The 25,189-nt window shown below is 35.4% G+C and overlaps 1 long non-coding RNA gene and 1 other non-coding gene across 2 annotated transcripts in view; both read left to right on the forward strand.

The window, feature by feature from the left end:
• Positions 1 to 25,189, forward strand: part of LOC127551671 (uncharacterized) — a 685,686-nt gene that overhangs the window by 54,728 nt on the left and 605,769 nt on the right. The gene's annotated exons all lie outside the window — the stretch shown is intronic.
• Positions 7,672 to 7,775, forward strand: LOC127552593 (U6 spliceosomal RNA). Its single transcript, XR_007951462.1, has one exon. It is a non-coding gene; the product is annotated as a U6 spliceosomal RNA (small nuclear RNA).

Raw genomic sequence — 25,189 nt, forward strand, 5'->3', positions numbered from 1 at the left:
ATCAATGAATCAATAATGAATTGTTCTTTGTATGTCTTGAGACATTTTGATGTTTACTTTCTCTCTAAAGGCAGTTAAAGTGATTAGAGTTGAGGGCCTAAAGTCAGGAAAACCTGAGGCATATCAGATTTCAGGCATTTACTAGCTGTATGAACTTGGAAAAATCAACCTCTGTTTGCCTCAGTTTCCCTAATTGTAAAAGAGGGAGGGGGTGTAATAACAGCCTGATGAGGTTGTCATGACAATCAAATGAGATATTTGTAGAATGCTAATCACACTACCTGGAACACAGTAGATTCCATATAAATGCTCTCTTACCCCCCTACTTCAGCAAATATATTTTTTTGCATGTGTTAATAGATTTTTTTTGAATGACACAATCTGTGAATGCTTTGTACCATTGGACAAAACATGTAATTGGCCAATATTCTCACCTTTTGGCAATAAGTATATGATTCGTTCTGTTAAAAAATGGAATTAGGCATCTACAATAGACGAAACTAGTAAATTACTAATATTTTCCTAGTAATTCATACACTATTGCAAAGAGCTTTGGCTGATAATTATGGATCTTATCTGAATCTAGTGTTTTCTAGTTTTGAAAAGAAGTTAGAATTTCAGTTACCTTCTTTGATATAGCTACAAGGGTATCATGAGGCTCAAATGAGATAATGGACATAAAACACTTCATAAACCTTAATGTGCTATATGCTAGTTGCTGCTGCTGCTGCTACTACTGCTGCTGCTGTTGTTATTTTAGAGTCAGTAGGCTTTCAGTTTGGTGATGACTTCATTCCCTAAATTTCTATTGTACTCAAGTCATATTTTTAGTGCAATACAGGGGTGTGCTGATATTTAACAACTGTTCTCATCCTTTCCTTTCAAAAAATATGCATAAGCAATTTAAAGTTCAATATTCATGTTTCCTTAAATTTAGACAATTAACAAAACAATAAATCAACTGTTCATTTATAGTTAATGCCATTTTTGTGATATAAAAGTTCACTCTGAAAATCTAACATTGTGTTTTTAAAGTTAGACCTGGCTCTAGCACATCCCCATCTACCATCAATGGGTCATTAAAATAACAGCATATAAAGTTTATATGTCTAATTATATGTCTAATAAAGTATAATTCAGTGAAAATATTATTTGAATCAAATAATATTTTCACTGAATTAGACTTCTTTCAATTATTTGGAAGACAATTAGAAATTTTCCATGTTCTTCTACTTTGGGAATTCTCTTTCTACTCTAATTTCTTTGTCGTTTTAATTTTTATAGGGTATGTATTCTCATACATATATGCATGTACATGTATGTATGTTAAATACATGCATAAAAATATATAATATATATTACAACATATCCATTTGTTTATTTTTTTTTTGTAATGAAGCAGGACCCTCCTATGTTGTGAGCTCCCTCACCCCATGTTCTATGGATGTATCATTGTATGATTTAAGAAGAGACAAAATAGACATTGATAATCTCTTCTTCTCCAGAGGAGTTTTTATTTCCTGTCAAGAGGAAGAGTAGGGACCCGAGACTACTTTACCTGAATGAAGGAGTACTGGACCAGAATTATATCTGCTTCATGCCCTATGATAAACACACTTTGCTTCATTGGATGTGTCATTTTCAGTACCCATGTTTGGATCAAAAAATTTTGTTTTTGTTTTTTAATCATTTTGAACAGTATCTTTTACTCAGTTTTTTTTTTTTTTTAAATGAGTGTCCATTATGTCTTTTTACCAGCTCATTAGAAAGTCCAGCTAACTCTCCTATAGCCAATAATTAGTTGTGGTGAACACTCTCATTTTCATCATCTTCATTGTGTCCCTTATAAAGAACAGGGCATTTATTTCCATTAATGAAGGGAGAATCCTTTACCAATGAGTTTTAGGACTAGAATCATATAATCTATATAATTATGCTTAGATATCTATCTTTCTGTTTCTATCTCTCTTGGTATATATCTATATCAATAATGTTGCTGCTAATTTTTAAAAATTTTGTTCTTGTCTTGCTTTAACTCCTTTTATTATGTTAATTTTTAGGTCTTCATTTATGAATTATGAGTACCAAGAATTTCTTATGTCCTTTTATTTTATGGATTCTTTTAAATATGCTTCTTTTTTGGTGCTGTTTTTAATTGATCTATGTTGTATCCCAGTTGTCTACTATGCACATCAGATTACATTATTGATGCAATCTTTTAATGCCTTTTGATAGGTACTCAATAGTTTTCTTCAGGTGATTTTGCCATGATGGCATTTGATACCTGTTCTTAGGAGTATTTTTATATAGCTTTCCCTTTGCTCCTATAGTCTTTCCAATGACAGTGACTACAGCATATACAATTGTGGGGAGTCCTGAAATGTTTTTCTGCTCTCCTTTAAATTCTGTGGGGGAAAGTATTTGTTCATTATAATTGTAGCAGATATCACTTTTTTGAAGAATAATTTTGTTTTGGTATCATTTATCTATTAGTAGAATTTGTGCTGTTTAAAAATTCCATTCTGAGTATGTCCATCTCTTTTTCAAAATAATTCAAGAAACTGGTATTATTTTACCATTGCCATTTATTGCAATATATTGCCATCTATTTCATCATTTGTTAGCCCTTTTAGAGTTTGTAGTTAAGTGTAGTTTGTCAGTCTCTTAAAATTCTTTTGCTGTTTTCCTCTTTGAATTTAATTAAATCCCCAATTTCATTTCTCATTTCATCTCATCTGAATTGAGGACTGATTTTTTTTTTTTTTAATGATTGTCTGCCTTGATCTGAAATACTTTAGTGTATATGTGGAAATTGAAGATCTCATAGACAAAAAGAAATATTTCAAATATCCCTTACTATTAACTGGTAAGATGTTTCTAATTTAAATATGATATAGTTTTGGTGTATAATAAAAGTTTTCCAATCTGTAATCCATTTAATCCATTTTATGTGTACTTGTGATTTGCCTATTATAGTGGTCAGCACTAAATAGTGAAGCATTTCCAGCCAGGTGAAGTTTTGGTATTCTGATTTCCATATACATATCTTGATATTATTGGTGTATCAAAAATGTGGGAAAATGCCTTGAGTTCTGCTTTTCTCTGTTGTAAAGATGATCACCACAATAGTTCTGAGTAGATCGACCTGCAACTTTATGCTGCCCCATCTATTTCTTAGATTTACAGGACCAGATATATCACACTGGTCAGGACACTAACACATCAGTGGTGTTACCAGATCCCAAGAGGCCAGCCTTCCAGAGTTCCTTTCAAATCTTCGCACAGGTTTGAGGTTGAGGAACCTCACAACATAGAATTCTTGCTCTATATTATCCTGGGTTATATACTTTTAATTGTCTCTCTCTGGCCCCCTTCCCATGATGTGGATGATGGATTAAGTTTTGAGGAGTTTGTATATTATTAGTGTCGTCATCATCATCATCATCATCATTTTTGCTAGTTCTTGAGAGTATGACTTTTACTGCCAAGATGGAGAATTGTATTGATATACTTTGTTAAATGTAAATTTTGAGAGACCCCTTCAGCATATAGACATCTCTCAATGCTAATAGATAATTTAGGTCACAGAATTTAGATCAAATAGACTTAAAGGGTCATAACAGTCAGTGAGTTTCACAGATTTGAAATGTGATATAACCAATATAAATCATCAATATAAAATATTATTTGATTGAGATTTTACATAAAAGTCCTCTGTATGACAGATATTTAAATTTTTAGTATTAGAAGTACAAAGATTGACTTAATTTAAAGCTTTAGGATAAGCCTAAAAGTTTATCTAATCCAAATATTTGCCTCTATCAAATACTATTTATAGGATTATAGAATTGTAGATTATAATCGGAAGAAACCAGAAAAATTATCTACTTTCCCCTATATTTAGAGAAGGGAACTTGCATGATAAGTGACTTATCCAAAGAAATACAGATAATGACAAAATCAGCATTGGAACCTAGATCTTCTTGTTCTAAATCCAGAAATGTCTATTGTAGCACATGGTTTACCTTTCTTTGTATCACAAGCACTTAACATGATGCCTATTGTAGAGTAGACATCAAATAAATGCTTTTTGACCGACTGTTCATCCTCCTTCCAAACCATTCAGGAATATTGTAAAAATATTTTTTCCAAGCTCTGCTTATTTGGAGATTCTATATTTCCCTAGTAGTCTATTCAATACTTTAGTCTTTCATACTGCTAGGAAGTTCTTCCTTACACCTCACAGAATATCTCTTGCTGCAGTTTAAGTTCATTTTTTCAGACTTTTGTCCTCCTTGTAGTTGGAGAATATGCTGTCAGCACCTTTCTAATTATACACTTTGAAATACTTAGAAATAGCTATTAGGTTGTTTTTGTTCCTCAAAATGAACCCTAGCTTCTTTAATCTCTTCACGACTTCCATTTTCTAATCTTTTAACCATTTTGATTATTCTTTTCTGGATCCTCTCCCCTCCCATTCTTTAAGGAGTCACATTGGACACAATGCTTTAATGTCCTATTTCAAATAAAATTAAAACCAGTGACTGCTTACAAGAGACTCAAGGGCTCTGAGGAGTTCAGTTGCTTCATTGTCTTAGTCATGAATAAAGTCACATGAGCAATTTTCTTTTGAATAGTTTTGTCATTCAAAGATGTAACAGTCAGCACAGATCCCCACAGCCTCCTTAAATGCAGCTGGACATGAGCCAGTGGAGGAGAGTAGACAAATTCCCCAATGTTGTTATAACTGGAACTATAGACCAAGGGCTGATTCAATTTTTTAAGAAGAGATTTCTTTAGTTCTTGGCTGGCTTAAGGAGAACTGGACTGCATCTGGCTTGGGGAAATCCTTTTCATGATGACAATTTTACAATGTCCTGTTCTATAATTTCCACTAATTGCCACTTCAATGAAAGCCATATTGTATAGGTTTTACCCTGCTCTGTAGCCTGAAGCATGAACTGTCCCCAATTGCTATAGCACCCATCATGAGCAATATCACTGGGAGACCTTTCTTCCTCCTGGCCTGCTGAATTTATCTAGGCTATGACAGTGGAAATCTGATTTTCACACTCAGAGCAAGTTTGTGCTGGGCAATGAGAATTTAACCAGGGCCGATCCCTCAGTAGCACTAATGCTTTACAATCTACCTGCACTACCTATTTTTTAGGGCAATGATAATTTAGATTTAATGGAAGATGGCTTTAAGCATTTCTCCTTTTTCTCTAGTTGCCTGAATGTTTTGAAATGACCTAATAAGCCTTAAGGACTAGCTAACAATGTAATTTTGAGTACTCAGTCAGCCCTAGGCAAAATTGTGAAGTAGGTGAAATGTATTTTGGTGCTCCCACCTTTTGGGGGTGCTCCCTTTTCCCATTTGTTACCCTTTGTGTTGATCAGTGCCTATGTGTTGTTCCCTAGATTTCCCCTCCAATGGATCTGCAGTTTCCTATGCTCCTACCTCTGCTTCTAACTCCCACCACTCTTTCATTAGTTCATCCTAGCAATCATAGGTAAATCATCAAAATTTGTCTGCCACATATTCTGTTCCCTCAAGGAGGATATTGGAGGGATGATGAATAAGTGATTGAAACATTTATTAAGTGCTTACAATGTGCCACACACAAGTTCTGAGTATTGAGGATATAAATACAAATATGAGCTAGCCTTACAGAGTTTACATTCAAACAGTGGGAGAGAAGACTTACAGAGGATAAGTGGCCAGGGAGAAATGAAACTTTACAAGAAATTGGGGTTAGCGGGTGAACCTTGAAGTCAGGAAACTTTAAGTTTTGCCTCTGACATCGTTACATAATGATAAGCAAGTCACTTAACTTTTTAATGTCCCAGTCTAACACTATAGCAATTCTAGTTTTATCACCTATCTGCATTGGTTAGTAAAGGGAATTCACTATTTGGGAGTTCCCCACATTGATGTTTTCCCACCACTGAACTTTCCCCCGCCATTCTCCCTTCATCTAGATGACTTGTTGTGACATTCAAATGAGATGATATCCAGATCTAGATGTTTTTGTGTTAATATTTTATAACCCTTAGTATACTATATAGACGAGTTCTTATAATGAGTTCCCCTTCCTACTTTACAACATTTATATATTTACTATATGTGTGTGTTTATACACATACACATACATGTAGATTTCTGATAAAGGTATCCCTTTCTTTTTCCATAAAACGCATTAAACAAGCAATCATTTCCTTGGCTTGCCCATCAGGACAGCCTTAGCAGTGCTCAATGGAAGACCTAATGTCTAGGTAGCATACAGTGGATTTTCATCTGTAATTCACTGTATGCTAACTGGATTTGGGTGAGTCTAGTTCCCATGGTGAGCCTAGTTCTGTTAGGCTGAGCTATTCTCCCTTACAAACTGAATTGTACTCTGGTTTGCTATAATCGCGGCTATGATAATATTTTTGAAGCAAAATGATCTGAAACAAAGCAGGAGAATAATGATGTCACTGTAGGCTCTGTTGGTAAATACAATTACCCAATTGTAAGCACTAATCAATACACTGTGCAGTTCAAGAGTTCAATGCTAGCTTATGCGGGGTGATGACTCAGCACAATGGCATCCTTGATGATGGATTTCAGGGTTTCTTTGGACAAAAGCATAAATAGTTGGAAACACGAATTACAGAGTGCAGATTTAAAACTGGATTGTGCCTGGGAGCCCATGGAATTTAAATGATGGACATCCCATAATGCTTTCTTATTTTTTCCTAAATTGGCTGTGGTCATTTTTTCCCTCATGTAGATTCCCAAGCAAGTGGAATTTGAGCATTGCATTGAAGTCTGTGATTGATTGATTACCTGATGGGTAAGAGTTTGGAGAGAGTAAAAGCATCACTTCTTTTCTTGTTGGTTGAAGATGATTTGCTCCCCTCTTCCTCTCCCCAGGGCAGTAACCTTGCCCTGTGACCTAAGAGAGGAGAAAGGTGATATTGTTACGAATAAAATAGTCGTTGGCTCAGTTTTTGATCTAAAGGATAGCTGGCAAGGAATCTGTCTCATTTGTAATCTCTAAAGCATGACGAATGGGTGGACACAATCACTCAAATGACTTCAGGCTTGATGGTCAGGGACTTGTCAACCTCACTCTTTCTGATATGCCTTGTGTCAAATTCAAAGTATTATTTCTTTTGAGGGGCCTACCAAATCAAAGAACTATAACATTTTATAAAAACCTGATGCTTTTTGCTATGCAATTATATGTTCTGTTTTTGTTTTTCCCCTTCTTTGTAATTCTTTCATCTCTCTGGGACTCCCTTATTGTTATCGGCTATTTTTCATTTCCTGAGCCTCTCCTCCAGGACTCCTCCTCTCTGATTATCTCTTAACAAGTTTCCTGTTCACTCTGTTTCACCCTGGAGTTTAATGGTTAAATATATTCAATTCGTTAGAATATAAAATTCACAAGAACATCCTTTTTCCCATCCATAGTGGGATAATGGTGTTTTACAGTATGGGTTCAGTAATCCATTAGAATTGATCATGCAATGACTGGTTTGATGTTATTTATAAATATGATCTTTGATGCTGGCTCTTGAACTCTGACTGTAGGTCTTATACAAGACATTTGAATATCCATTGTCATGTTTAAAAATGGTGCTTTCTGTATGTTACTGGCTGGTGGAGATTTTGAGCCATCCCTGGACCATTCATTATAAATACCAAAATTGGATTGATACAGAGAATATTAGCATATCCCCTATGCAAATATGACATGCAAAGTTCTGAATCATTCCTTTTTTTTAAAGGATAAAAATCTATAGGCTATGGAGCATTAAAAATGATGCATTGAAAAAAAATTACTTTAAAATATCTTCCATTTTACCCTCCTGAAGGCTCTGCTCCTATACTGTAACCAGTGTTATTCCTTGAAAATAGTTTTAATAAGCATACACCTCTCTCCACAATAGCTCAAAGACATGCTATTAAACTATCATTCAGTGCTCATTTTCTTTATTTGTTAGGGATAAGAGGAAGACCCTGCATTTCCATTTTGATTGGCAAAGTTGCTCTTTATAGAACCATAGCTTTAGAGTTGGGAGGGACCTCTAAGCCTATTTGGTCCCCTTGATTATACAGATGAGGAAACTGAAACCAAATGGTTTTCCATAATTGTAGAGCTCATAAGCATCAGAAGTGAAATTTGAATACATACCTTCCTGATTCCAATCTCAACATGAAAGTTTAAGAATAATTTTCTGTTAAATTTTACAGAGATAGAAATGCAAACATTAACCCCCCTAATACCTGAGTGGTGAACTTTACCCTATACTCCTTTGATTTTGAGGACAAAATGACCGAATAGTTTCTATAGTTTCTATATATATCATTCGTTTCAACAAGTCCCTGCCCAAATGTAGCATACCTGACTCCATGGCTCATGAACTTCCATGGGACTAAATCACTAAAGTTACTCCTCCTTGGCAACATTTAGAGTAATAGGAGGTGAAGAGGATAGCAACCTGAAAGCAGGAAAACTAGAGTCTAAATCCATCCTCAAACACTGAATAACTGTGTGAACCTGGGCAAGTCACATAATTTATGTCAGCCTCAGTTTCTTCATCAGTAAAATGGGAATAGCATCTACCTCCCATAGTAGTTATGAGGATTAAAAGAGATATTCTTTGTAAAGTGCTTAGTGGAATATTACTTCCTCCCTCTCTCTTTCCTCAAGCTTCAATGTGGGACTGGCTAGTTTACAAATCTGGCATGAGTTCTATTCCAAGACTTCCCAGTAGTTCGTTCTCTTGACCTTTTATCGCTTACAATGTCAAGGACACCTTAATATCTTTCACCTTAAATAGAAAATATCAAAGAATGAACACTAATGCAAAAATTGAGGTCCCTATTCTCTCACCTTAATATAATCAATGAGATATTACAAGCATAGACTACCCAAAGGACTGACTCTGGTTGACTAGGACTTTTTGAATTCACCCCAAGTCTGGACCATCCAGAAAGACTCCTTTTCATCACAGATTGGAATTTGTGACAAAATGTCTGTACAGGCTTCGGATTTCTGTAAAGCTGTTCTATCATTTCACAGTCCCCATTCCTCTCTACAAAGAGGTTTGCTTCCTTTGAGATCAGCCAAGCTTGCTAATGCCCACTTACCAGATGCTCATTGCATAATAGCCACTGAATCATGGTAGAAAATCAAGGGATAATTGATTTAGAGCTGGGAGGGACCAATCAAATCCAGCCCCCTCATTTTATAGATGAAGAAACTGAAATTCATCAAACTTATGGCTAATGAGTACCTTAGAAAAAATTTGAACCAATATTCTCAGACTACAAATCCAGCACCCTATCCCTAACTCTGCACAGAAGAGAGAGTTAGGAAAACCTGAACTCTAGACCTTGTTCTGTCATTAATCAATTGGGTGTCTTTCAGAGGTCACTTAATTCACTTTGTAACTATTTTCACTACTCTATTTAAAACAAATAAAACATATTTTGCTAGGAGGAATAGTATCTATAACATGTGCACACATTAGTGTGATACAGTGCAAAGAATATATAATTTATTCTGTGGACTTGGGTTCAAATCCCAGTTCTGCCATTTATTATGTGATTTTGAGAAAAACACTTGACATCTCTGGGCCAGAATTTCCTCATCTATAAAATGCTGGGGTTGGACTACAAGGCTTTTAAGATTGCTTCCAGGTCTCAATCTGTGATCATAAGTAAATACAAAATAATTTGAGAAAGGGAAAAGTTGCTGGGGGCTGGGGAAAAATCAAGAAAAGCTTTTTTAAAAAGGTAGTTTATTATTAGATTATTGGATTATTAGAGACAGCATTAAAGAAAAGGTGCATTACAGGTATGGGGAGCCAAGTTATATAGATGGACAAATGCTGGAGACAAGATATTCAGGGAATGGTTGATCTTTGGTTTGTCTGGAATATAGAGTGCATGAAGTAGAGTAATGGGAAATAAATCTGTAAATGTAGGTCCAAATCCCATTATGGAAGGCCTTTAAATGACCTGATGATTTTGTATTTGCTCCCAGAGGCTCTTTGAGCACATCACTTGCCTCATATGTAAAGTGAAGGGTTTGAATTTAAATTATTTTGAATTTTGTCTTTAAGGTCCCTCTTAGCTATAATATGTCAAAGATGCATGAAATACTGTACTGCCTTCTATTGGTAATTATCTTTTCGTGTGCATATGTCTTATCTCTACAACTGCTTTAGAAAATTCCTTAAAGGCAAGAACCTTATTCACTTTTTATCTCTTTCAGCACCCAATGTGCATAGCAAGCAGGTGCTTAATAAATATTTGCTAATTGATACTTAAATAAATAGCAGATTGCTAGTATTCCAAGAATCTTATAGCAATATTTGGACTGCTCCTACATCTTTTCTTTAGCCCCACAGATTCATATAGGATCTTTTATGACATGATATGGAAATCTAGGTTTAAAAAATAGAAAGGAGAAGATATTTCTCTTGTGTGACTAGAGGGGAAGGAATTGAGATGGCATTTCCAGGATCTGATTTCTGAGTTGGGTTGTTAGTCAGGATGCTTGGTTCTGGTGGCAGGAGCTCTCGGAGAGCAAGACAAATGCTATTTTAGTAGAAGCAAGGAATAACTTGTGATTTTTAAGGAACTGTGTAAAGGCTTGGGTTTTGGAGTTGGTAAACTCCCTTCTGCCTCTAATCTGATGTGGATTTTATCATGTACTTGGCAACCTTTTTGCCCTACTCACTTAGCTGTCTTTTTAATTATATGTGTAGCTGTGTCGGATTATAAAGACTTGTGAGCCTCTCTCCTTCAGGTTTATATGCATTATGGAGCCAAATAGCTATGCTCTTTTCTGTGTGTCTGAAGCCAGAGCGATACTAAACCAAATGCCAAAAAACAAACAAAACCCAAAACTAAAAAACCAAACAACAAAAAATCTCCCAATCCTAAGTAAATGAATTATATTATAATAAAAAATGATATGAAATTATGTCTGAATTAAGTAGATCTGAAGAAGTTAACAAAAAGGAATAAAGTTCTAAATGGTTGGTATTGTTTGGGCACCAACCTTTCCAAAGCCGCCATTAGGATACAGGCAGGGAGAGGAGGGCCTTTTATTCCAATGTGCCGCCAGTCAGCTGCAAGACTTTCCCAATGTTTGGTCCGTGGAGGGAAAATGCATTCTATTAGCGGGTGTGCTTTTTACTTTACAGATGAGGCATTAAAATTGATACCACTTTCCCCTTAATAAGAACAGAAAATGGCACAAAATCTGAATCTATTATCATGAAGAAGATAGTAACAAGGATTGGAAATGAAACAAACGTAATTTGTCCTCATTATAGCATTCGTATTTTGATCTTGTGGACTTCTTAGGGTCCATTCCTCTCCCCCCTCCTCTTCCCCCTTCCCACTGACTGTTCTCACTGGATAATACAGTGATAAATTTTTTTTTTCTCTTTTGAAAGGGAGTCATTGAGACGACATCTTGTGTTGTCTGTGTGTGTCTGTGATGGCCCCCAAATCCCTAAGTAGGTTGAGTTGAACAACTACCCAGTAGGTGAGAAAATGTACCACTACTTACATAATGTGATTTTACATTAAATGGCTACAGAAGAATTCTATATAGAGACAAGAATAGGATGTATTTCTACCTGCTGACAGCTCTCTTTACAAAGTAGCTGTATTGGGCTTACATAGATTTTGAGTTATAGTGCTAGTTGGTATGTTGGTTTTAAGCAAAAAAGAAAGAGAATAAAAAAAATCCAAATCCTCTGTTTTAACCCTTCCTCCCTCCCTCTTCCAATCTTTACTGAAACCTTAATATATCTTTTCAGCCAACCAGAATCCTCAGACTAATGATATACTAAACAGGCAGGTGATGACATGCTTTTTGGGTACAATATATACAGTAGGCCATTAGTCTGCAAGCAACAGTTGTCAGTTTTGTTCCCATTTAGAGTAATTTTCTCACTAATATGGCATATTCTTAGGGGATAAAATGCATTTCCAAGCTAGATATCTCATAAGAGTGAAGTTGGTTTAATGATTAGGATTTCAGGCAAGGGAGAATAAAGCTGCTATCTGCCAGGGGTACCCAAGCCACCCATCATGAAAAGGGAGTATTTTAAAACATGTTAACATGAATACAAAAACAGCCCTACTCCTTTAAGAGATTAATCCTATTTATTTTATTGGAAAACCTAGAAACAAATGTTAGAGATAAGTAAGGGACTTGGAAGCCTTTGGTGCAAAATCCTTATATTGAGAAAAAAAACACAAAACAAAATAAAAAAAACACCTCCCACCCACATTTCTAAGGAGGTTCAGAGGTGGCAGAAAGGAATAGTTTACTACAGATTACTGATGACCAGTTCTCTGAAACAAAAGGCCTGTGTACTTAGGCCTGTGCACATCTGAAATTGCCAAATCCATTTCCCTCCATGTCTGTACCTCAAAAAAATATTCAAATCAATTAAAAATGAATTCCCAAACTGCAAACTTGGATGTCAAGTCTCAGCCTGTGGCCAATTTATATGGTTGAGTTATAACCCCCTGAAAAACAGCATTTCCTAATGGGGACGCTGACAGAGCCTTAAGTACATCTGGGCCAGTCGAACGGCTATAATTAACTCTGCTCTAGACGCCCCCTATTAATATTTTAAAGACTCTTAATTAAAATAATTATATTAGTTTATGAAAAATATCAAACATCTAAGAATTTTTTTTATAGACCCAAAGTCTAAACATTCTCTCCTTTAGCTTAGTCACTTGAATGTGCATTTTTCTCTGCTCATCTCCCATGCCTAATACCACCTCCAAGGGGAAAAAAGATTTATTGCTTCAACTAATATCCTTGTTTCTTTTTATTATATAACTTTTGATATTTGGGAATGACATGTTATTTAATATTCTTGATGTTTATATGGACTTTTTTAAAAATAATTTTTTCCTTCTAATATTTTTTCACTTTTCTCAAGGAAAATAGAGACAGTCATAGGCCCTCAATAACTGTTTGTTGAATGCATGAATAAATGGCAAAATACACAGATGACCCAAACAGAGCAATGTTCTGAAGACTATGTGAAACCCTTCAGACTGTGAGGATACAATTAAATGATGGAGAAAGACATATGATTCCATAATGTTCTTATATACTTAAGCATATAAACATCAGCAATGAATTTTCTCACTATTGAGAAAATGGACCTAATCCTTTTGAGCAAGGTAACATTAGCCTTAATCTTTATGAAGTGTTTACATTTTTGGGGCATTTATCTAGGGACATTTATTGGGTGACCATGGTAAACATAGTATGTTCACATTGACTTAGGCTATTTTGTGTATTGGGTCATTTGTTTAGCAATTACTTATTGAACCTAGAAAGTATATGACGTTTTGCTATAGGTTAGTGAAGACACAAAGATGTATGACACAATACTTGCACTCAAGCAGTTTGTAGTTGAATTGTAAACAAACTCTTCTTAAAAGTAATAGACTGACAGACGATTTAATGTTGACCAGGGTGTGTGAGTGTGTTCTAAACTTCTTATCTTCCTATCCATCTGTGTCCACCAATCACTGTCTCTCTGGGCAGTTTCCTTATTGAATATTGAGTCATACCACTAGTGAGTGTTACCTCTCCCACTCTGTTTAGCTAGATGATCCTATAATGTCTCTGTGAATGGATATATACATATATGTATATGATATAAAGACTAGAACTCATCTATAAATATACAAATACATGTGTGTGTATATCTACATATATGTAAATAAGCATTAATGCATATATACATATATATGTAGTCTGGACTAGTTGTTTTACTAATTTAGGGGATTCCTAATTTGGAGACACCTTTAGTGATAGATAAATGAATCAGGATTCATGAGTTATCTGGTAAAGTAACTCACCCACAGCCACCTAGTATATATCAGAAGAAAGAAGTAGACCCAGGATTTCCTGGTTCAAAGGCTGATTCTCCATCCACTAAGCCACACTTTTTCTTTTATGAAAAGTTGTATCCCCTGCCTGATGCAGTCAATTGGAAATCCTTAGAGTTCCCTGATATGTATATGTATTTTTATATATACCATCTCCTCTATGAGTTGGTATATATAAAATCCCCACTCTGACACAATAAGATTTGGTACTTTAAGTCACTTGATGTCTCTAAGCATCAGTTTCCTCATCTGTATGATGTGAATGGGCAAGCACTTGTATTTTTCACAACTTGATTTAGAGGTATCTATAGAGCATTTCTATAGGTTTTCAAGCCCAACTTCCTGCTACATTTCTCCTTATAGACTTCTTTCAGTCAATCAGTAAGCATTTATTAACATGTAAAAATAAACATAATACTCATTTTCAAATACACCCCCTCCACTTCCTTCTTCATACACATGTGCTCACAATCTCACCTTCATGGTTCATGATAAGAGAGGAAGGGTCACTTTTAACTTGTTGAGAGTCACAAGGGATGAGATTTAGCCCGGCCTGTTTGAGAATGGGGCCCAGGGTTTTAATCCACCATCCAAAACAGGCGAGACCCCAAACTGGTGCTGCCATTGACTTATACTTGAATTCATTTCATCTTTATTTTATGACAACTGTACCTGAAAATCGCCATGTCCAAAATATGACAAGGATCACCTCTGAGCAGGCTCATCATTTGAATAATCAGCCATTTAGTGACATGTCTAGCCTAGTTTAATGACTGAATCTGTAAAAGTATGACCTCAAGCACTGGTTAACTTTTAAAATAGCTGTGCCCACTGCATGACACAGCCAACAGGAAGCCATTAGAGCTGCAGCAATTACCATTTACATCCATTGACGAAGTCCCTATTTTATTTTAATCTGCTTAAGTGCATTTTCTGCACGAGGTTAAAATATAAATCCCTTCTCCTGAACAAGACTGGTTTTCTGGCTGACTTGAGAGCACAATTTACAGCTGATTTAATTTGTTCTTCACAAACATTCCTAATGACATTACCCCGGTGCATATACTGACTGCCTCCTCTTATTCCATTAACTCCCAAATCGGGTTTAAAGACCATATTGATGCTAGATGTTATTATGGGTGATTATCAAAACAACAGACAATGGGGCAAAGTGTTTACTAACTGGTTTATATATAATTTCTGTAATAACTACAACAGATGGTAATGCTACAAACAATAAATCAGGCTTTTCGCTGCTGAAATAAATTGGCAACCTGCAGCACAGAAATGGTGTATGTAACTGTATACAGATGCTTCAGTCATCAACTATATTGTTCATCTTATTAGGAAATGAGTCTGTTGCTACTATTTCAGGTAATCTCTCCATTTACAATTACAAAGGTAGATTTTTCAATTAACATGGTTTTTAACTGCTAAACTGGTATAAGTATATTTTTACCTTTAATTACTGATAGAGTTACAACATTCATTAGCAAAACTAAGAATGTGTGTGTGTGTGTGTGTGTGTGTGTTTATATGTATGTATGTATTTTTTTCTGTGTGTTGTTTGTTATAATTTATGGATTCTTCTGCTGAAGTCATATTTCTATTACATGAGGATGTTTCCTTTCCCAAATATTCCAGTGTTAGCAAGGTCAAAATCCTTAGACATAAAGTAAGAGCTAATCCAATGGCATTTAGATATTTGAGTGCTAGATACTGTAAAAGCCTGCTCAAAAATGACAATTAATGCCATTTATTACTGTCAGGAGCCTTTAGGCTAGACACAAATCTCCTTGTCCCAAGAGGAGATGTACTGTGTCTCTTTCCCTGGGTATCAGCTGTTCTTATCTAGTGCAAGAGATGAAAATGGACAGTAAACCATCCTCTCTGCCAAATATTTTAACGTCATTATTTCCTATAAAAATGAAAAACAGAACCACAACAAAACAAACCTGGTAAAACTTATAACTTCCAAGGACCCTTGAAAAAAATTCCATTTAGCAGGTTTTTTTTTTTTTTTTTTCATATTCTCCAGTATGAATCCTGCTACTGGGAATTCTCTCAAAAAAAGATTGTTTTTTACTACATGATTATCACATATCCAGAATGTATGAGAGACAGAATTTGAATCTTGACTTCAAAATCCATCCTTTACCTACTAAACCATATGCTGTATACCATTTCTGCTATCTGCTATCTTAAGACCTACAATAAACTTTGTACATAGTAGGTGCTCAATATCCATTGGAATTTTCTTAGGTCCTTCCTTCTTTACCTTTCTATAGTTTTAAAACTATTGACTACTCCATCATTCTGAATTTTTTTTTTCTACCTGGATTTTTGGGAATCTACTTTCTCCTGACTGACTTCTTTTCTAGTCCACCAATCCTTTTACTTTTCTTTTTCATATTATCATCCATACCCTACCCCCTTTCCATGATTATGTTCTAGACTTGTTTTATATCTTTTTTCTCTTTTCCCAAATATACTTTCTTTAGGTGATACTTATACTTTTCCAAGCCTCTCCACTTTCTTGATGGATAGCATCCTTTCTATACCACTCTTGGGTAACTGAAATAGTATTAAGCTCTTTTAATTTTAACTCTTAATGGCCTTAAGTCTTACATATGCAGAACTTTCCTTGGCTGATTGCTGAGGCAGCAATTTTTTTTCAGTATTTCCTGAACAAATCTTTCTTACTTTTCTTTAATGTAATTTCATGCATGTCCTAGTTTCCCCCCAAAAGTCTTTCCTTTAAACCTGAGATCTTCAATAGTACTTGAGTCTTTTTTTTTTTTTTAGTCCATGAAATATTTTTTATTCTTGAACCATAGAAGAAAGCAAAAGGCAATGTAAGCAAATCTCTGAAGTTTTTCCTTTCTTATAGATGAAAATAGAGAATAAGGCATCTATTTGAAAAGTAGTCAGATCTTGAAACAGCAGAAGATTCTGCTTTCCCAATCAGCTCTCAGCATCAGAGCTTTCCTACAGTCAGATCACTCCACACTAATTACAGAACCTGTCTGTCTCTAATCAGCTAGGCTATTCTCCTATTAGGTTTTTAGCTCCAGTGACTTCCCTTTTTCTGTGTTCTGGATTTTGATATTTAATATTCTTGTTGTCTTCTACTTTCTAATTCCCTAATTAGTTGGCTCTCGTTACAAATCACGGTCTCTTCATGTATAGTTAATTTATTTTTTTTTAGGTTTTAGGTTAAAATTCCCCAGATCTATATTTCTATGGAAAGTGACAAAAATAGTCAGTAATCAGTTTTCCCATAGTTTTCAACAAGTTCTTTGATTTAGGATTTCTCAGCAATAAATTTTATAGTCTCTATCTATTAGTTTCTGAGAAAGTGTACACTAGCTATCAGTTAGTATTCTTGCTTCAGAGAAGGTGTGGGCTATTCTCTTAGAACTTTTTGCATTTCTCCTCAATCTTCTTTTGCTGGCATGCCTTACATGAAGGTCCTTTTTATCCCCTTAAAGTAAATGATACATGCACATCCAAAAAAGGAAGTATCTTACATGGTAATATAACTACCCACTAGACGTAATCCTTGGGTGTCCCTGACACATCTCTATCTCAAAATGACTGAAGTCGTACTTATTTTTACCATTGAAACACATCCCCTCTTCCTGTATTTCTTTTAAGGGTTCTACTATCTTTTCAGTATGACCCAGGTTCACAACTAGAGAGCCATCCTTTTCAGTTGCCTTTGCCCTGCATCTCACTACTCCCTTCTCCAATCTATCTTCTAAACAGCAGATAAGTAGCTATTTCTCAAACACATTTTGGATCATGTAATATTTCTACTCAAGGACTCAATCCCCCATTAACTCAAGGATCAAATATTTAATAGTGAAAGTCTTTATAACCTGACTCTAGCGTCTCTTTCTGACTTCATTTTACTGCCTCTTACACACTCCATGAGCTAGTCAAACTGGCATTCTTGTTGTCTCCTATGGTCTATCTTTCTTTTGATTCCTTGTTTTTGCATAAGCTGTCTCCCAGGACCTCTATTCATCTTTGACTCTTGAAATTCCTGGATTCTTTCAAGGCAGAGCTTAGGTACCATCTACTAGTTCACTCCTTTTCTGATTCCCCAATAATTAATACTTATTCTCCAAATTATTTTATTTGTGTTATCTTTGTGGTATGTGGTATTGGTAAGCATAACACTCTTATGTAGTACTTATTTATCTGTGTATTTCCATAGAAATGGAAACAATAGATTGGATACAATGATGGTTTCTTTTAAATCTTCACTGCACAAAGTCTGTCATATTTTGATGTTGTTGTTGTTGAGTTGTATCTGATTCTTTGTGATTCCAATTGGGGTTTTCTTGGTAAAAATACTGGAGTAGTTTACCATTTTCTTCTCCAGTTCATTTTACACATGAGGAAACTGAGGCAAAATTAAGCTCAATGATTCTTATTGAATTTGATTGACTGATGTGAACAAACAAATGCAAATACCTCCTCTAATGTAGTGGAGGTAGATATTTGAATAACTTTTAACTCACTTTTTTGGGGCATATTTATCTAAAAAAATGTATCAATTTATTCCATTTTCTATAGATAGGAAGGGAATATTTAGATATGAGCCATCTCTACTGCCATCTACAGCTTGACTGGGGCAGTCATTCTCCCATTCCATTCTACCTCACCTTCAACTTAATTTCTCCAATATTTGTTCTTTCTAAAATTTACCATGGATTTTTCAGAGGTGGAAGGAATCTCAGAAGATACCAAGTCTAGGTCAAATCTAAAAAAATTTCCTCTTCAACATTCTACTGAATGGTCATGAAAGTCAAAGGCTGAGTGACCCATCTTCCCATCTGTGTGGAATTCCCTATATGTAGGAACTCTGATCATTTTGTATTTATTTCTGTTTCTATAGGGACTAAGAAGGTTGTAAGCTTTCAATGAATATTTGGTGTGACAAATGGGCAATAGAGATTATAACAGTCCCTCTAGTCCATTGGGAGTCAGCATGGAAATTTGTGTGCACTGCCTAAATTATGACAGATTGGGATTCAGATGTTTGGACGTTGCTGTCAATCATATGAAAAGAGCAAGCACTCTATACAAGACTCTGGGAGCTCCCATGATCCTTTGCAGGTAGAAACTGGACAATTCCCTTGTAGGGCTGGCTTTTGTGTCCTTTTCTCCCGAAGGCCCCAGAAGGGACAATAAGTGATAAAGCTCAATTGAATTATAGTCAGTCACTTGCACTCCTATAATTAAGGTTGTGTCAGCATTTCCATTATAAACCTCTATTAAAAATTTAAGTTCAGATCCTAGTTTTGGTAGGGAATTTGATTAAGTTTTATGGTGATATAATAGCACATAGCAACTAGTAGGTGATATAAATTGGAAACTCCGGAGTCTGTGTAAGGTGTGTGAAATATAGGATGCCTTGCTTTTAATCAATATCATGAGAATGTTTTAAAACTCTAGAATGTAGGGCATACAGCTGGGATTGTTGTACACCTTGGCAGAGTGGTGTAAAGATTTATTCTTGTTATTTTGAAGATTGAGAAAGAGGAAGAAGAGGAAATCTGCCTGGGGGATGCTTCCACCCAAGCTCGTTCCATCCTTTACCTCTTCCCCAACTTTTCTGAGCAACCTTCTTCTATGGGGCTCTAATAGATGATCACACCCCCATGCCCTTTAAAAGGGGGAAATTAATTGCTCTCTCCCTGTAATTTTCTGCATGGAAATCTCTTTCTCACATTCCCTCTACTCTTTTCCTCTGACCCCTAGGGTTGTCTTCCATCTCCCCAGCAGCTGGCTTTTCTTATATCTATACAATATAATGCTGTTCCCTTGGTTAGCTGGCCTGAGAAAACTATTCTTGTTTTCAGCTGTGACTACTTTCTTTTCTTCTATAAAAAAGGAATAGGGGTAGGGAATCTCTATCACTTTTATTATGGATCCTTTTGGCAGACTGGTGAAGCAAGCCTATGGATGCTTCAGAATAATGGTTTTTAAATGCAGAAAATTAAATAGGTAGGATTACAAAGGAAAACAATTATGCTGAAATAAAGTTATTGCAATAATCACAAATGAGGGGTATTGAGGGAGCCTATACTACAGCAATTGTGGTGCTAGTAAAGAGAAGAATACAAGACATATTGAGGAGAGAGAATCAACACATTTGGTAACTGATTATAAGGAAAGCGTGCCCCAGTGGTAATAGGGAAGGAGGAGGGGTAGATGTCAGAGGAAAGGAGCCTTCTCACCTAAGGAGATCAGGAAGCAATGGCCTTCATCTTCCCTTTAGAGCCTGGGTCAGTCCTTGGTGCAGATGGGATACGAGGGAGCATTTATGACTGGTGGATATTCTATCTGAAATAGGAATGTTGATCAACTGGACACAAAATAATAGGTTAAAAAGAACATTCTTCTTTTCTTCATCAATTAAAAAATGGAGAGGGTTTAGATTTCATAATTTCTGAGTTCCTTCTAGCTCTAACCAATGGAAATTTGTAAAATGGTTTCTTCTCACTAGCCATATCGACATGAGCCTTCAGAGAAAGCATTGTTTTTCTTCTCTTTATTAAAAAGCATTTTTTAAAGTAATGCTATTACCATATCATGGGAATGAACAAATTCTAGCTATATACAGTATTTCTTTTCACACTCTATATTCTAGCTAAGCTGCTCTGCTACCACTTCTGACTGTTTACATAGGCTATGTTTCATATCTTGTATATTCTTCCTCTCTTAGAACCTGTACATCCTTTCAAGGCTCAGACCAAGTGCTCTTAAAAGGCCTTTCCTGATTCCCCCAGCTGTTCCTCTAGCTTCCACTCCAGGGAAATCACTTTGTTTTGTACTCATATGTCATACATATTGTACTCCCACAGTAACATGTAAGCTTCCTGAGGGCAGCTTGCTGTCTCCCTGTTGGGTTGGTACCTCAGCACTGAGTACACTGGCACATGGTAGTTACTTAATAATTCTTGTTGATTGTTAGATTGAGGTTGATGCCATGAGTTTCCAATGAGTGAACCCTCATTTTAAAAGACTCATGTTTGTCACAAGATAATTACTTATGAAATGCTCGTTGATCGATGTCATGCATTTTCCTAGATTGAATGCTTTCTTTAAAGAGTTGCTGGAGGGGATAGAATTCCTACCAGGAAAGAGAATTGTTTCATTGTAATAGTCCTTCTTAATAGTTTAAAATTGATATTGGATTTGACTTATCTGGAATTTTTTTCACTTCCTAATAATATATCTTTTCTCCACCAAAATCTCTTTTGATAAGTTCATTAGAGTGTGGAGATTTTCAAAGGCCTTGCAAGCAGAACACAAGTAAAGTCTGGCCAGTCTCACCAAGTGTGAAAGGCTTTTGGAATGGATTCAGAGTTAATCTGTGTGTATTTCTGTCTTCTCAGGACCAGTCCAGCTAAATTCAGAGAGGCTTACTACTAAGTTGACTCTGAAGTTTTCAGCCCCAAATGTAGGCAGAGAAAGATCGCAGTTGCCATGCATGGATCAAGGTAGATTATTCAATAATCAACAGATTATTGAAATTACTGAAGAACTGAAATAATGAACATAGATTTAGATATTTCATACTTAGTATATTGCTTTTATTTTTAAAGTGCTGAGTGTAATTCATTGCACCATATCACCTAATATTTGCCCTGGGAGTGGGGGAAGTGCTAACTTTGGCATGCTAATTATAATCAATATCCCAATTCATACTTACATAGCACTTTCTTTTTTATGAAGTATTTTCCCGTCCTATTTTTTCATTTGATCCTCATGAACACTGAGCAAGGGTAGACATTATGTCCTCTATTTAACAGATAAAGAAACTGAAACTCAGAGAAGTAAAATGGCTAGCAAATGACAAATCCAAGGCTCCTGACTCTAAATCTCAATGTGGGTTATGTATATTTAGTATGTGTTTATTTAGTATGTTAGTGTATGTTTAGTTTCCTAAAGATAGATATTCATTGATCCCTACATGGGAGACCCACATTGACAGGACTGGAAGTTCATTAGAAATTCAGTGCACAAAATAAGAGATCCATTTAATTTCAGGACCAGTAAACATGTTTCTTCCCATGAAGTTGATTCTTTTGCTGTTTTTTTCTTGCTTACCAAAGGCCTCCTTTGCTGAACACATTAAGCATGGGGCACAAAGAAAGACTCTTTTAGTACATGTCCAGAGCTAAACTACTACTAGGAATCACAAATATGTTGCAAATTGTGTCTCTTTTATCAAACCAATAAAACAAATACATTCTTAAGACCATGGAGAACTTTAATTATAATTTTACAAAGGTGCCATGTGAATTATTTGTTAATTGCTTTCCCATATTTCCCCCCCTGAGTTCCAGAGGCTTCAGACATATACTAAAGAGCAAACTCAGTACAACGTGACAACAGTGATAGATATGCTAATTTCTTCATTCACTCCACTTCACTTCTTTTATTCTTTCCAATTAAAGCAAATGCTACTGAAACTGTAATTAAGCTAGTGCCCAGCGCCCTGATTGCCTGCTGTTTTAATGAAACCCTATTGATTTTCCTTTTATTTCTAATGGCCACACATGGCGTTCTGTGGTAAAACACATGGATGGCACAATGTCCTAGCTAAACTTCATTTGAGTCTGGTGAATGGGAGGCCTTGTGAAAAACAATCATCAAAAGGGAGATCTGTATGGTTTCTCCCATGCATAGGAGATCTGTGGCAGGAAAACTCTTTATTACCCTAAAAAAAAATGGCCAAGTGATCGAAGTCACTTTTTATTCTAGTGAGCATACCATGAGGAACAGTATATTTGTTAAACACTAGCAGATTAGCCAAGTGGAATACAAAAATCACAGTTACTTAGGAGAACGGTAGGAATGTGTTGTTTTGATGCATTCAGGAATGATCACGTTCTTACTTAGCAGTTTTGGAAAGAAAGAACCAGAAGAATATCCTCTGATTTTCATTATTAAAAACAACAGCAATAACATCACAATTCTCTTTTCTAAAATGGACAGAGGTATCTTTCAGTAAGAATTTTCCTCTTGGGCTTCTATCTAGATTTAAATAATAAAATAAGGAAGGGAAAACCTTGAGTGAGGGGTGGGGTTTAAAAATCTCACAGATGTTTGCTTATGCAAAATTAATATTCACATGCAGAATTATAAGTTGTTATAAACTTACTTTTTTCTTGTTTAAGCAAAATGGTTTCTAATATGGAGCAATGAGAAAACAGATGGGATATACATTTATAGGCAGCATTGTGTAGTAGAAAGGAAAAAAAAAGGAAAAATATCACAAGACTTGGAGCTTATGTTAGTGAACTCAGTTTCACTTCCTAGCAAAATTCTAGAATAATTATTAAAATAATTAGTTTGTATTTAGAAAGGGAAGCAGTTGTCAATTTCTGGCCTATTTTCATCAAGAACAAGTCATAACGGATTAACTTTATTTCCTTCTCTGAAAAGGTTACAATTCTGGTCAATCTGTGATAATGTTGATATGGTTATATTAAGATTTCAATGCCATCTTATTGAATAAGTTGGAGAGATATGGGCTAGAAGATAACAATTAAGTGGATTGGGAGCTGGTTGAATGATTGAGACTAAAGCAGTCGATAATTAATTGATTGTGACTTATAGGAAACTCTTAGGGAAGTGCCCCAGGGATCCACTCATGGTCTTCTGCTGTTAAATAATTTTTTTCAGTTACTTGAATGAAGGCAAAGAAGGCATGCTAGTCAAATTGTTAATGACATAACTCTAGGTGGGATAACTACTAAGTTTAATGGCAGAGCTAGAATCCAAAAAGATCTTGAGAGGGCAGAATGAATGCTTTATTCTAATAAGACAAAATTTAAAAGGGATAAATATATCCTCCTTCCAATTGGATTCAAATAATTCAAAATATTAGTTAATATTTATATAGCATTTTAAATTTACAAATTATTGTGTATAGTTATGTGTGTGTGTGTGTGTATGTGTGTGTGTGTGTGTGTGTGTAAAATATTTAGCACAGTGCCTGGTACAAAGTAGGAGTTTAGTAAGTGCTTTTCCTTGTTTTACCTCCCTCCTTAATGTGAGCAAGCAGTGTGATATAGTAGCCAAATAAGTCAATGTAATCTTATATTATATAAAGAAAGACTACCGTCCTATAACAAAGGAGGTAACGTCTCACTCTCTTCTGCAGTAGTTAGATCATGTCTAGATTATTGTGTTCATTTCTTGATTCCATATTTTATGAACATATTAATAATCTGGATAGCACGGGGAGGGGAGAGCCATGAAGGTAAAAGCCTTGTGGAAAATAGTATTTAGTTTTAAGAAGACATAGTGGATGGATGGACATGATTGGTGTTTCTCAGTATCTGAAAGGTCATTAATCAATCAATAAACATTGATTAGGTACATATTATGAGCCAGATACTGTGTTATTATATAAAAGAATATTGTGCTTGCTGTGCTTTGCTGCATAAAGCAGAATGAGGAAACCAGCGTGGGAGTAGCAGAGAGGTAAATTTAGGCATAGTATAATGAAACGCTTTCAAACAATTAGAGCTACTGAGAAGTGGAACAAGCTAAATCAGAAGTTCTTGAATTCCTCTCACTGAAAATACTCAAACTTAGCCTGAATGACCAATTTCCAGGAATGTTGCACAGGACACTTCTAGTTAGATACAAGACTCTGAAGTTCCTTACAAATCTAAGATTCTATAATTCTATTATGGGCAAAATCCTCAAACAAATTACAAAACAAAACAAAAAACAAACAAAAAATGCTCTCTTGTTTCTAGAGTCCATTAAGAAGAATCTAGATTGAATGGTGCTGGTCTCGCTATACTCTATATTAGATTACATCCAGTATATTTTATTCAGTTCTTGTTATTTCATTTAAAGAAAATCATTCACAAGTTGGAATGTGTCTAAGGAAGATGACTGGCTTGGTGAATGGATTGGGGATCATTATCATTTGAAGATTGATTGTAAAAAATAGTAATGTTTAACTTGTAGAAGAAAAGACTTGGGCAAAAAAATAGCTGACTACCAGTATTTGAAAGGCTGTCTTGTGGAAGAGGGCCCTTGCTTCAGAGAGTAGAGTGTTAAGAAATGGACTGACACAAAAGGCAAGATGTCTATCATGTCTGATAAATGACAAGTTTTTGTTGTAGAAGAGATTCTAGGTCAGGTATGGGCTAATTTGGGTGACTTTTGAAGTTTCTTAAAACAAACTGAGATTCTGTGATTCTT

This window comes from Antechinus flavipes, chromosome 2, assembly GCF_016432865.1.
Source record: "Antechinus flavipes isolate AdamAnt ecotype Samford, QLD, Australia chromosome 2, AdamAnt_v2, whole genome shotgun sequence".
In the NCBI taxonomy this organism is placed as follows: Eukaryota; Metazoa; Chordata; class Mammalia; order Dasyuromorphia; family Dasyuridae; genus Antechinus; species Antechinus flavipes.